The sequence below is a fragment of the Babylonia areolata genome, chromosome 21, assembly GCF_041734735.1.
Source record: "Babylonia areolata isolate BAREFJ2019XMU chromosome 21, ASM4173473v1, whole genome shotgun sequence".
In the NCBI taxonomy this organism is placed as follows: domain Eukaryota; kingdom Metazoa; phylum Mollusca; class Gastropoda; order Neogastropoda; family Buccinidae; genus Babylonia; species Babylonia areolata.
Window position 1 is genome coordinate 9,915,617 of NC_134896.1, and position 9,902 is coordinate 9,925,518.

Consider the following 9,902-nt stretch of genomic DNA (forward strand, 5'->3'; position numbering starts at 1 on the left):
ACAGTACAATGAACAGCCCCTATAGTTTATTTGATAGTACAATGAACAGCCCCTGTAGTTTATTTGATAGTACAATGAACAGCCCCTGTAGTTTATTTGACACTACAATGAACAGCCCCTATAGTTTATTTGATAGTACAATGAACAGCCCCTATAGTTTATTTGATAGTACAATGAACAGCCCCTGTAGTTTATTTGATAGTACAATGAACAGCCCCTATAGTTTATTTGATAGTACAATGAACAGCCCCTGTAGTTTATTTGATAGTACAATGAACAGCCCCTATAGTTTATTTGATAGTACAATGAACAGCCCCTGTAGTTTATTTGACAGTACAATGAACAGCCCCTGTAGTTTATTTGATAGTACAATGAACAGCCCCTATAGTTTATTTGATAGTACAATGAACAGCCCCTGTAGTTTATTTGATAGTATAATGAACAGCCCCTATAGCTTATTTGATAGTATAATGAACAGCCCCTATAGTTTATTTGATAGTATAATGAACAGCCCCTGTAGTTTATTTGATAGTATAATGAACAGCCCCTATAGCTTATTTGATAGTACAATGAACAACCCCTGTAGTTTATTTGATAGTACAATGAACAGCCCCTGTAGTTTATTTGATAGTATAATGAACAGCCCCTGTAGTTTATTTGATAGTACAATGAACAGCCTCTTTGATCAGGGACCTCACAAGTCACTGATGTCATTAATTTTACTTTGATATTTGCGTTGTTTGAGGGACAACTTGGAACGTTTATTACGTTTATCATTATCTTCATGTCGAGTTTTTATACTGTGTTTTTCTGTTTTTGTTTTTGGTGTTGTTGTTGTTGTTGTTTTGGTGTCTGCTTTGTTCTTTGACATGTCTCAGATAGGCCCTTGCATTCGGCTCAGCTATAAAGGGCATGATCATGAATTGTATGGCAGCATATTTTCGTGAAGAGGGCTTATGAAACTGAATTGAAGGTCTCACTATTGTTTTTCTTTTTTCAGACACGAGAGCAAGGGAACGCGCGTGCGCGCGCGCACACACACACACACACACACACACACACATATATATATATATATATATATATATATATATATATGTCTCTGTGTGTCTGTGTGTGTGTGTGTCTGTGTGTGTAGTGTGTGTGTGTGTGCATATACATATATACTTGCGATGTGGTTAATCTCGCTTTTGTTGAAGAACTGACCAAAAAAGCATAAGTAAAGCTTTAAAATAAAAATGAAATATCAAAAAAAAAAAAAAAAAAAAAAAACAACCTTCGAGATGTTAAAAGGGGGGGTAGAGTAGTGGTGGGGATAGGGGTTGGTGGTTGTACGGGTAGGTGTAGAAGGTGAAGAGGTAGAGTAGAATAACAACAGAGGATAGGTGCACAATCCACTCTCTCCTCGTACCACAGCAGGGTCTTTTAGAAAGATGAATTGAGGTGTTTATTTCTCTAACTTAACAGCACACCTGGAACACACACAATATTAAAACCCAGGTTAAATCAATACCAAAACATATGCTAGACATAATCGCACTGATGTAACAGAAACATCATTATGTTGTCTGGACAAGTAAACAATTCCACAGATAACCTTTCTCCATTCTGACATTCAATGTCTAGCCGTACACTCTCTTCTCAAAGAGATCTATGTAAGAATGTAAAACAAGCTTCATATAGCTTACCATCAACAATCAGTGACATATAAGTTAATGTGCACCAAATATATGACTAACAAATACTAACTCCCAGTATTTAACTCCTGTCAAACCACCATAGAATAATAGCTGTCGTACCAAGTATGTGGCAGACAATTACAAACTCCTAGTGTTTAACTTCAGTTAAATCACCATACAGTAATAGCTGTTTCCATTAAGACTGAACAAATCTGTACTTTGTCTCTGCAAAGTATCTCACTGGTAAAATGTTTACATGGGAATCATATAGTTACCAAGTAATTTGGTAGCAACCTGTGTGCACCAACATAGGATTGCCTGTCAGTGGTCTCAAATCTTATTGAACACATACAGCTATGTGTTACCCCACTGGCATATAACACATGACTACAGCACATGGTAATCACAACTACCAAGTCACACATGTTCCCCACGTTGCATTATCACCCATGTGCACACACATGGAAAAGCATGAACATACAGTTAGCCTGTAGATTTGTTCACCTTGAATATAACCATCACCACCTAATATACAAAATAGGTATGTCATACCTCAAAATAACTCCAACTGTTGCAACCAAAACATTCTACGCAGATGCAACACACACATAATCTGTGTTTCTTTGTGACTGAATGCTTACATTGTTCCCACAGTATGTCAACAATTGACACACCACTGACATGTTACTGAACATTATCATTTATGTAAGCCAAGATGCACAACATGTAAACCCAAACATGATGTCCAAGCATCATACCATAATATCAACCTGCAGGAAAGGGGAAGGGGTGGGTGGGGGGGTGGGGGGGGGTGATACCCTAAACCAGTACTCCATTTAGTCATGTATTGGCTACATTATGTATTTTAACCACTTTTCCCTCAGTCACTAGCCTCAAATACAATTAAGCCATACACATGCTGGCTATGCTCTCTCACAAGTCATGGTATCTGCATCAACACATTCCAGTTACATTAACTGTGCAATACCACATCAGCTAAAAAGGATCTCTCAATGCTCTTGTGACACAACATCACAATTCTACAAACTCCAAACTGTTTCCAAAAACCAAAAAGTAAATTGCCAACAAAGCAAATTACAAGTACAAGCATTACTCACAGCCCCCAACGTTTCAGGGTTCACTTTATATTCATGTAGCAGAACACAATCCCACTGAGCCAGTGTCTTAGTCACAGAATCCAAGTATACCATAAATCAAGTATTCAACTAAGTCCGAAAAATAGATGCTAGTTTGACACTCACAGCCCCCATGGTACTGTCTTGTCCGTCTGGCTCTCCTGGCCTGCTTCAAGGAAGGAAAAGAAAGAAACCCCACTTGCCTATTCATTTTATCCTCTTCACAAGCTGGCACCGCATGCAAACTATCTTCTGACCCAGAACGTTTCCAATTGGCTGAAGTTAACAGACCAATCTGGGACCAACCGTGCTAGACTTGCACATTCAACACTTTTCTCACAGAACCCAGCATTGTCAAGGAGGAGGGGAGGGGAGGGGGGGGGTGATGAAAAGAGGAAGGGAAGGAGGAGGAAAGATCGCCCAGCCCTGATTCTGTTCTAAACAGCTCATGATAAACACACCACACCATGTGGTGACCATTGAGGCAGATGCCATCCTGCCAGAGATCGACATGGGGAGGTAAGGAGGGGGGGGAGGGGGGTACGGGGTTGAGGGTGATGGGAGTGGAAGGGAAAAGGGCAGGGGGGTGTATAGGAAGAGAATGGTCAGAGGAGATACCATCTTTACTTAGTATTTCTTGATAACTTGCTCCCTCTGTACTTGGCCAAGGGAAGGGGGGGAAAGGGAGAGAGGGTATGGGGAGGGGTGTTGGTGGGGATAGATGCCATGAAAGGGGGGTGGGGGGAGAAGAGTAGGGAGGTAGGAAGGAGGGGTCCATCAGTGCGCAGTGTGTCTGAGAAAATCCCATGCTTCCACCATAGGCGCCTGACACACTATAACAGAGAAAAACACAGAATTTGAAGTTTGTCTACAACCAAACCCAGACCCCTAGAAATACAAAGGCCCTGAACTCGGCGTAACACAGATATAAAGACGTGTTCTCACCTGTCTGAGAAGCGCAGAGGGTTGTGTCGGGTTGATGCTCAGTGAACTCAGTGAGTACGCAGAGCTGAGACTTGCTGCAGTATATATATGGAAGCCTGCTGACAGACCAGTGTTTTTTACAGGGCTATTTGCATCAGTAAAAGTCACCAACACCATGCTCTACATGGTTTGCGGTGCAATAAATGCCGAGACGGTGACGAGGGTAATGTTCATGTTATGGTTACTGCGGTTTTTGCTGTTCATGTTTATTCAGAGAGGTGGGTTGTTTTTTTCTCCTGCCTTCACGTCCTCTCTGTTTCAGTGAGATCACCTCCGCCATCGTTCCTTATGTACCAGACACAACCATACTCGGGACCCCCCCCCCTCCCCCCATTTCCTCTCCCGAAAACGGAGTATGGCTGCCTACAGTTGCGGGGTAAAAACGGTCATACACGTAAAAGCCCACTCGTGCATGTACATACGAGTGAACGCGGGAGTTGCAGCCCACGAAGAAGAAGAAGAAACCACACTCAGGACGTGCGTATTCAATATATAGGTCGTCGTGAGGCAACACACCCGAGATGAGCCTGCACTGCCGTTTGGCTTCTTCGGTCGTCTTCTGTAACAGCTGTTCTGAGCCAAGCACCTTGCTGACGACGACTTTTAACCAGTGTCTCGTCACGCCAGACTGACGGTATGAACGAAGAATGACGACCGCAGCCACATCCCTCTATCGACAGTCCACACGCATTGATAATTCTGACGCCGAAGACACGCAAGGACTCACCATTTGCACAGAAGCGGAGAGAAATATCTGAAAGCAGTATACGAAAAGGCACATAATTAGGGTTGATTGGTTAGTTTTTGATGATGAATATGGTGGTGATACAATTGTAGAGCTATTGCCACACATAATTTTATAAAGTTGTATTGTGTCTGTTGTTTCACTTGAGGATGAAGCCCATGTTCAGTATCCAGTTCTGAGTGGGTTTTTCTATGTGAAATTCATGTTAAGCTTATTACGTATACAAAACCACGTTTGTTCTGACTCTCGTTATTCATGATTTTGGCATTGTGTTTGTACAAAGGCGCCGGGTGTTGGACTTCTGATCCATTGATCAGGGTTCGAAACTTCGTTTCGGCACAGTGTTGTGTCCCTGGGAAAGGAGCCTGACTCCAGTTTTCATCACTCTACCTACGCGTGATTGGGCAGAACTACGTGACCGGTTTGGGAAGATGAACACGGCGGAAGGATAGGACTGGGCCCCGCCTTCCTATGCCGAGCCCTAAAGACAGAGGACATGAATTCACATGCCCCTATGACCTTTAACTCTCTCCATACGAACGGCGAAAGAGACGACGTTAACAGCGTTTCACCCCAATTACCATCATCAAAGTATTGCAAGCGGAAGGCTCTTATACCGGAGAGGTGAATGTCGACAAAAAAATACCACAATTCTGACGACGGAAGCTAATTGTTGGGTCATTCAGACAACCACTGGACATCCGAGGGGTCTGTGTAGAGGAGAAGAGAGGACTGGCCGTACTGAGTGAGTTAACCTTAACCCCAATGTTGATTAGGAACAAGATTCAGACTGAAGGGATAATTTCACATTTTACGAATAATGTTCAGTATGAATGTGTGGGAGGAAAGTTCATACATGATGCTCGCTACGAATGTGCCAGCCAAAGAAAAAAAAGTGATATTACTGACTGGTCATAATTAGAGCATCAACGCTAATATAAATGTCGTAATTTGCGTGCAACTCTTTTGATGAAGAAAATGGGTTGTGTAAAGCATTTCATCATGACTTTCAATGAACATAACAGCCTGTGTAAACACTGATCCGTCAGCTTGGATGATATCCAATGCGCGCGGCAGCTGGCTTCTGGTTCGCTTCAAAAATACTGCAGCATATCCCATTTCTGCATATTCAGTTCTGAACTGAAACTATCTCTGTCTCTGTCTCTGTCTCTGTCTCTGTCTCTCTCTCTTGTATGTATGGATGGATATAAATGTTTAATTTACTTATCATAATGATGATGATAGCAGAAGTAATGCTGGTGGTGGTAAGCATTGTACAAGCAGTCGCATTTGTCGTATGTGAAAATCAACAGCAACAACAGTGTGGGTTTTGTCGTCTTGTGATTTTACCTTCCTGCCGAAAAGGGTGGGCAGCTTGGAGGGGTACGACGCCAATGTCTTGTACCTGTCGGCGGTAATGCAAGACATGTCAACAGAACACCCTGTACCTGTGGGTGGTGATGCAAGACGTGTCAACAGAACACTCTGTACCTGTGGGTGGTGATGCAAGACATGTCAACAGAACACCCTGTACCTGTGGGCGGTGATGCAAGAAATGTCAACAGAACACCCTGTACCTGTGGGCAGTGATGCAAGAAATGTCACACCTTGTACCTGTGGGCGGTGATGCAAGACGTGTCAACAGAACACCCTGTACCTGTGGGCGGTGATGCAAGACATGTCAACAGAACACCCTGTACCTGTGGGCGGTGATGCAAGACATCTCAACAGAACACTCTGTACCTGTGGGCAGTGATGCAAGACATGTCAACAGAACACCCTGTACCTGTGGGCAGTGATGCAAGAAATGTCAACAGAACACCCTGTACCTGTGGGACGCTAGTCATTCGGATGAAACGATAAACCGAGGTCCCGTGGGCAGCATGAACCCACGCCAACGAAAGGGTTGTTACTGGCAAAATTCTGTAGAAAAATCCACTTCCATAGGAAAAACAAATAAAACTGCACGCATGAAAAAATACCAAAAAAGAAAAAAAAAGAAAAAAAAAAAAAGAAAGGGTGGTGCTGTAGTGTAGCGACGCGCTCTCCTTGGAGAGAGCAGCCCGAATTTCACACAGAGAAATCTGTTGTGATAAAAAGAAATACAAATACAAATACAAATGTGTCTTACGCAGCCAAGTAAGATGTGCAAAAATGCATCAGTGACCATCATCAGCTGACACATTTAACAGATGTTACATATAAAATCGAAACGGTCAACTTGGCACTCAAGTGTTTTTACCCAAGCACATTGGATTCTTTGTCTGCTAATACGCGGAACTTTGGATGCTTGATTTTTTTTTCTGCCCCATCAACTGCACCGTTTCAGTGGCGTTACTCCCATGTCGCTCATTCCGAGTCCCCCATTCAAGGCAACACCCTGATACAATTTTCTGGCTTGAGCATACTTTTAACTCACTTAGTACGGCCAGTCCTCTCTTCTCCTCTACACAGACCCCTCGGATGTCCAGTGGGTGTCTGAATGACCCAACCTTTAGCTTCCGTCGTCAGAATTGTGGTATTCTTTGTCAACATTCACCTCTTCAGTATAAGAGCCTTCCGCCTGCAATATTTTGATGATGGTAATTGGGGTGAAACGCTGTTACCGTCGTCTCTTTCGCCGTTCGTATGGAGAGAGTTAATTCTTCAAACCCTCTTTTCTTTTTTCTTGTTAGACAGGCATATGATTTTCTTTCGTTAACATATCTCTCATTGGGATCTCTTTTAATTTCTTCAATTTTACACCTCCTAAGAAGGCCCTTGACTACTCTCTTCCTTTTTTCTTTTTTTTTTGCATTCTTTATCAAACCATTCATTATATTCTCTCTTTCCTTTGTCAATGTTCGGATCATACAAGCAGCAGCTCCGTACAACACACGCGAAAAGCACTCATCACAATCATCAATATCAACAGTCAACAAGTCATAAACATTCCTGAAAATAACAATGTCAAGTGCATATTGATATATCTCGACAATGTCCTCAAACCATACAACCCGCTCAGAGAGAGAGAGAGAGAGAGGAGCACGCCTTCCACGTAAAACATATCAAACGATAACCCATATTCACTCACTGTCACCACCTATGTGTCTATGTCGTCACTGTTATCGACGATAGCCTATCTATGACGCCCAGTCTAATACCTCATCCTATCTATGATGCATCAACTGCCGAAACTCCATAAGACCCAATGAGAACTTTCTGGTTAAAGATTCTGCATAAAATACCTACAAGGCGTTGTTTCTGTGTACACTCACGAGCTACAAAGTTTTGATTCATCATCAAAAACAAGACAGTTTATTGCTTGGACTGGGGGGCTCGACCTAAGAATCAAAACCCTATTCACTGACGAGGATTCGCCCAGCTGTAGGTTCTCATACTTTTCTGCGTTTAAAATTCTATGTTAACTGTTCAATGTTGATGCCGTGTGTTCTCGCGAGTGTGCGCTGACGAGCCTTCATCGTTTTCACTCTGATCACAAGACAACGTTTGCTAAGAGTTAAGAAAAGAGACAGTCTGTATCAAGGCTGTGAATTCTTCTTCTTCATCGTTTTTATTCTGATCACAAGACAACGTTTGCTAAGAGTTAAGAAAAGAGACAGTCTGTACCAAGGCTGTGAATTCTTCTTCACAATTGGTTTATTGTATGGCTGAATCACAACAAGGTGATTTAGACACGTATGCATTCGGCAAACACATACACACTGGGTAAGAAATCGAATGTGGGGAGCAAGGTACATCGATGGGAAAAAGGAGAGTCTCTTGATTTGATCATTAACTCTCTCCATACGAACGGCGAAAGAGACGACGTTAACAGCGTTTCACCCCAATTACCATCATCAAAATATTGCAAGCGGAAGGCTCTTATACTGAAGAGGTGAATGTCGACAAAGAATACCACAATTCTGACGACGGAAGCTAAAGGTTGGGTCATTCAGACACCCACTGGACATCCGAGGGGTCTGTGTAGAGGAGAAGAGAGGACTGGCCGTACTGAGTGAGTTAAACCAGTAGTGACCACAAAGCCAGCCATCACATTTTCGGCACCTTCTGACGCGGAAGCTCAGGTGTAAGATGAATAAGGTGTTGATTTTGTGCATTCTGACGAGCCCCCTGATAGGCTCCTTCCCAATGTCCGTCCATGCTGCTGGTGACGTCAGGAAAATAGACGCGGATCTGAGGACCGAGATCAAAAAGCGTGGAGTGGTCGTTCACAAAGTGGCCCCCATTCAGAATGTCCCGGGCAAACTGCAGGTGGGTACAGATCGAGCGGAAATTTGTGAGCATTTTTGTCAACAACAACTAAAACAAAGAGAGAAAGACTGGCGTCAATAATTTCATTTCAACATTACTACATTTGTGTAAAGCTGACCAAACAAAAATATTCATCATAATTACGCTTATGCACGATATAAGGCAATAGCTTGCTATTGCTCAGCTGTTTATATGTACACGTTTAATATGTTTTCTGAATAAAGACTTGTTTAAACCAACAACATCAAAAGTGACAGATTGTGAAGCATTTTGTCCAATGTCTGAAAGGGAATATCCAACTTGCGCGGTTCACACTTTCCACAGATCAATTATGATGGATGTACTATTTCTTTCTGAAGAACTGTTTCTAACCAGGATTTCGGCGTGCGACTTAAGTCCGTTATCGAATAAATTTCGTTTTTACAGGAGCAACCCACACTTTGTGGTTATTGCTTCTTTAATTCCTCAACATAAGTGTCTTGGTCAATCATTTGCATGACTGTCTAAAACACACCCAGACTCTTTACATGGTGTCAGAAACACGGACAAGAGCCCAAGCAACAAACCACACACGGCGACCTTGACTGCGATCTCAACAAGTAAGGTTTACGAAGTTTCAATCGAACAAAGAACTGCTTGTTCAATCCAGTTTTATTGGCCCTCCGACACTGTTCAACAACGTCGTTACTACGTAGGTTGTGTTTTCGGACTTACAGGCGTTTCAGTGGCAGACCCCTCACATTTCACTCTGAAAGTGGTGCGAGGACTGGTGCTCGTTACGTCTGATTTTATACACGTAACCTAACACGTCATAGCCTTCCGTTTAGCGAAGCAAAGACACGTAACGTTATTGAAGCAAAAGGGGTGGTTCAGTGGTACGTATTTTCAGCATGGCTTTTCAACAAAATCCAACTATGAACTGGACTGCCAACAACTTAGACACGGAGTGGACAAGATTTGAAGATCACGCCAAGCTGATGTTTCTTGGCCCACTGAAGAAAACAAGTCCAGAGGAGCAGGCAGCATACGTCCGTATATGGATAGGAGACAAAGGTAGGGAGATTTTCAAGTCGTGGAACCTTGCAGAAGCAGATCAAAAGAATG

General features: G+C 42.8%; 1 long non-coding RNA gene across 1 annotated transcript in view; it reads right to left on the reverse strand.

Annotated features, from left to right (window-relative positions):
- LOC143296710 (uncharacterized) overlaps positions 1-3,796 on the reverse strand; it is a 7,133-nt gene extending 3,337 nt beyond the window's left edge. The window contains exon 1 of the long non-coding RNA XR_013057157.1: positions 3,761-3,796. This is a non-coding gene — a long non-coding RNA (uncharacterized LOC143296710). The remainder of the gene's footprint in view (positions 1-3,760) is intronic.
- Positions 3,797-9,902: the final 6,106 nt, after the last annotated feature.